This window comes from Acipenser ruthenus, chromosome 5, assembly GCF_902713425.1.
Source record: "Acipenser ruthenus chromosome 5, fAciRut3.2 maternal haplotype, whole genome shotgun sequence".
NCBI classification, from domain to species: domain Eukaryota; kingdom Metazoa; phylum Chordata; class Actinopteri; order Acipenseriformes; family Acipenseridae; genus Acipenser; species Acipenser ruthenus.
The window spans coordinates 28,350,140-28,355,495 of record NC_081193.1 but is presented as its reverse complement, the minus strand read 5'-3'; positions in this window follow the sequence as shown (position 1 = coordinate 28,355,495).

Below are 5,356 nucleotides of genomic sequence, written 5' to 3'. Positions count from 1 at the left end.
AATCCCCAGTAATGTTGTTGAAGCTGATACCCTGGGATCCTTCAAAAAGCTGCTTGATGAGATTCTGGGATCAATAAGCTACTAACAACCAAACAAGCAAGATGGGCCGACTGGCCTCCTCTCATTTGTAACCTTTCTTATGTTCTTATAAAAAAATAAAAAAACACATCTGCATCTCAAAACCTAGCCCGCAGTACAAATGCATTTGTTACAACTCAAAAGCAAAATCATAATTCTATGAACACACTTAACAAATTAATATTCCAAAAGCATGTTCATTTAAGAATATCGCAGTCTATGTACATTTTAGTTGTGTAAAGGAAAAAACTACAGATACAGTAGGCTATGCAAGTAAATACTTTTCAGCATATTTCAGTTGTCTATGCACTACATAATAATTACTGGTAAAAAAGATTTCAGTTTGTGTTTAATTAAAGAACTCTGCAATGATTTGTTCCCGTGCTTCCCATATATATATATATATATATATATATATATAGTACTGTGCAAAAGTTTTAGGCAGGTGTGAAAAAATGCTGTAAAGTAAGAATGCTTTCAAAAATAGACATGCTAATAGATTATATTTATCAATTAACTAAATGCAAAGTGAGTGAACAGAAGAAAAATCTAAATCAAATCCATATTTGGTGTGACCACCCTTTGCCTTCAAAACAGCATCAATTCTTCTAGGTACACTTGCACAAAGTCAGGGATTTTGTAGGCATATAGTCAGGTGTATGATTAAACAATTATACCAAACAGGTGCTAATGATCATCAATTCAATATGTAGGTTGAAACAAATCATTAACAGAAACAGCTGTGTAGGAGGAATAAAACTGGGTGAGGAACAGCCAAACTCAGCTAACAAGGTGAGGTTGCTGAAGACAGTTTACTGTCATACACCATGGCAAGACTGAGCACTGCAACAAGACACAAGGTAGTTATACTGCATCAGCAAGGTCTCTCCCAGGCAGAAATTTCAAGGCAGACAGGGGTTTCCAGATGTGCTGTCCAAGCTCTTTTGAAGAAGCACAAAGAAACGGGCAACGTTGAGGACCGTAGACGCAGTGGTCGGCCAAGGAAACTTACTGCAGCAGATGAAAGACACATCATGCTTACTTCCCTTCGCAATCGGAAGATGTCCAGCAGTGCCATCAGCTCAGAATTGGCAGAAAACAGTGGGACCCTGGTACACCCATCTACTGTCCAGAGAAGTCTGGTCAGAAGTGGCCTTCATGGAAGACTTGCGGTCAAAAAGCCATACCTCCGACGTGGAAACAAGGCCAAGCGACTCAACTATGCACGAAAACACAGGAACTGGGGTGCAGAAAAATGGCAGCAGGTGCTCTGGACTGATGAGTCAAAATTTGAAATATTTGGCTGTAGCAGAAGGCAGTTTGTTCGCCGAAGGGCTGGAGAGCGGTACACGAATGAGTGTCTGCAGGCAACAGTGAAGCATGGTGGAGGTTCCTTGCAAGTTTGGGGCTGCATTTCTGCAAATGGAGTTGGGGATTTGGTCAGAATTAATGGTCTCCTCAATGCTGAGAAGTACTGTCAGATACTTATCCATCATGCAATACCATCAGGGAGGCATCTGATTGGCCCCAAATTTATTCTGCAGCATGACAACGACCCCAAACATACAGCGAAAGTCATTAAGAACTATCTTCAGCGTAAAGAAGAACAAGGAGTCCTGGAAGTGATGGTATGGCCCCCACAGAGCCCTGATCTCAACATCATCGAGTCTGTCTGGGATTACATGAAGAGAGAGAAGCAACTAAGGCTGCCTAAATCCACAGAAGAACTGTGGTTAGTTCTCCAAGATGTTTGGGCCAACCTACCTGCCGAGTTCCTTCAAAAACTGTGTGCAAGTGTACCTAGAAGAATTGATGCTGTTTTGAAGGCAAAGGGTGGTCACACCAAATATTGATTTGATGTAGATTTTTCTTCTGTTCACTCACTTTGCATTTTGTTAATTGATAAATATAAACTATTAACATGTCTATTTTTGAAAGCACACTTACTTTCCAGCATTTTTTCACACCTGCCTAAAACTTTTGCACAGTACTGTATACATATATAAATTGGTTTCTTTCATATTTTAAGGTGCTTTATTTTAAATGAACTGAAAGTCCGGAAACGTGTAAACAGGAAGTTTCACATACAAACAGCTAGACGTAAATCAGGAAAAAATGATAACATATCAAGGGTAAGCACGAAACTTCTATATTATAATGAGATTCGTATATTTGCATACGAAAGTCATAACTAAACTACCGCAGCAGGGATGAAACGGGAGTGAACATTACTTTAATACTTCGTGGGTAGGTCTATGAAGTAAAAAGAAAACTATGAAAAGTCAAGATACGAAAGAAAAATCAATGATACATAGAGCCCACAATATTCAGAAAATAAGTGCAGTGTGAAAATTGGTAACAAAAGAACTGAATTCTTCACACGTGAGACAGGGCTGCAGTCTTAGCCCAACATCTACATCAATGAGTTGGCTACAGTGATGGAACAGTCTGCAGTCTCTGGTCTCGCTCTACATGACACAGAAATGAAATTCTTGCTCTATGCAGATGATCTGGTCCTGTTGTCACCCACAGAGCAGGGTCTTCAGCAGAGCCTGTCACTGCTAGAGCAGTGCTGGCAGTACTGGCCACTGGCAGTAAACCTGGACAAGATCAGAGTTATGGTCTTCCAGAAAAAAGCCAGATCTCAGAGAAACAGGTACCACCTCACTTTGGACAACACAAGCTAAATTGTTCATTTAAAAACAATGTTTTGGCTGTGTAGATGTTTGATATGACATATGTTTGATGTGAACAGGCTGGCTGCAGGGGTGACGTCAGGCCAGAAAGAAACACAGACAGACAGTGCTCGGGTTGAAACTAAAACACAATGGCTGCGCTCAGTAGGTTTATTGAAAAATAAAAGGTTTAAACAGAAAACAGGACACGGCACTTAAGGCCAAAATAAATAGGCAAACAAAACGGATTAACACTAAACAACAGTGGACGAACAGACAAACAAACACGGTGAGTCCAAGCAACTTATATTTCACTTTACTTTTCTCCTTCTCCACACCCATTCTCCACTCACTGAACACACAACCCCGACTGAGTAAAACGTGCATGCCGGGATTCAATTACTAATTAATTAATTACTTGAATCCCAGCACGTGAACTAATTCTGTGCAACCCTGTGCTCACATATTATTAAATACTTTAAATGCACGTGAAGTGAAGTGCAATCCCTGTGCCTAAATACAATTATACATTTTAAACACTCGTGCTCATTACCCACATTATATCCCGTGTACCACACGCCACATTTAACACACAAATGCACACAGGGGCGGGGCACATTGCCACAGACGTGCTTGAATAAAACTTTTGAGTTGTGTCCAATAGTTTGTCTTTCATTTTAATATTGATGTTGTTTAAAATGTAACCGTCATAATGACTGCCGGCAGCGGTTTTTGTTATGAGTATAACCGCGACAGTTCAAGTGTTAAAACACAGCGGCCCAAAATCCTATCATCACAAAGCCGGCCAGCTGGCCATGAAGCTCATTGCACTGAGTGGCACTGACATCAATCAGCTTCTGGACAGCACTGCTAAAACAATACCAATCAGAGTCAACCAAATTATATCTCACCATCACAAACTCAAACCTCACTCATTAGGACAAAGAAACTAAAACACAAAACAAAGTTGTTGGGCCCTAAAAAGAGACTTTACCCTAGCAGAATACCTGGTCAGGGTGAAAGGCACAAAGCAGTGGCAGATCCTGACCAAGTACAGTCTTATGCCTCTTTTCCACTGTACAACCGAGCCATGCCGGGGCCGTACCGAGCCCTCATGGTGTGGTTAAGGAGAGCCTGGGTTGTTTTTCCACTGCAGAGCCGAGCCATGCTACTGACGTCACACACAATGAAAGACAGTTGTTATTAAATATTGTTATTAATAAACTCAGTTTGCCAAAAGATGTGCAAACAAATGGTGTTAAAAAATTAATAGACCAATGGTACAGCTGTATCTTGTATCGCTATATTTTGTAAATATTTTTAGGAATTTCTTTATAATCAGCGCATTTTACTGATTTATCAACTTAATATAGGTTCAATTAGTTCTGTTTAAGGAGAAAACAAAATGTTTTAAAAATATGATTTGCAAAAGATATGCTGTTTAAGGATAGTTGTTGTTTTTCTAGAGTTGTTTTTTGTTTGGGTGCTTAAGAATTTTTTGTTTTTGAGTGTGTGAGTTAAGAGTACTGTACCTGCAGTTTATGTTCATTTGTTTCAAATCGTCAGAAATTTGGGCATAAACGTTCTCATTTCTGACGCACAACTCCAGATATTCCTGAACACTTCTATCTGTCCACAGAAAAACTAGAGCCTGCACTTTCTCAGGGTCCCAAGGCTGTACTTTTGTCCAATCACACTCGATGCCCGCCATGTTGTTTGTTCTTTCTGGCTTGGTTCTGAGTCAGATTCAGATGTCTTGTCAGGCCGGTTTCATGGTTTGGTTCTCACTCGGCTTGACAAATAGCCAGTGGAGAACCATCCGTACATGTACCGTACTGAGCCCTCATGGGTCGGATGTGCCAGTGCCAGGGGTATAACAGAGACATTTATTTACACACTGAACTGCACTCAGTTCTATATTCGAGCAGTTCTTCAAGAACTCTCGCTCTCATTGACCTAAGGTAATGCTGCTTCATAGAGTAAACTATGCCCTGGTCCAAGGGCATAATTGTGTGCCATAACCAACACACCTATAGAACAAAGCAGTCTCATCACAATTAAAAATGTTCTGGGGCGGGTTCCCGAATGGCCCATCCAGTGAAGGCGCTCTGCGTGGAGTGCAGGATGTGCTCTATAGTCTGAACGTCGCGAGTTCGAGTCCAGGCTATTCCTTTGCCGACCAAGGACGGGAGCTTCCAGGGGGCGGTGCTCAATTGGCCGAGCGCCGCCCAGGGGGAGGGAGGGTTAAGTAAACCAGGGTGTCCTCGGCTCACCGCGCACCAGCGACCCCTGTAGTCGCCGGGGGGTTGCAGCGGTGAACCGGGATTAATAATAACACAATTGCCGATTCCAAATTGGGGAGAAAACTGGGGTAAAAAATGTTAATTTGAAATAAATAAATAAATAAATAAATAAATAAATAAATAAATAAAAAATGATAGGAATTGTATTTCAAGCTTGGGGAGGTATACAAGTATATAAGAAGTAAACAGCAAGCTTGGGGTTTCTCAGTATTTAAACACTACGCAAATAATATTAATTCATTCAAATTCATTCAAAACCAAAACAGCATTCGCATAATTAGTATACTAATTTGGAGGAAA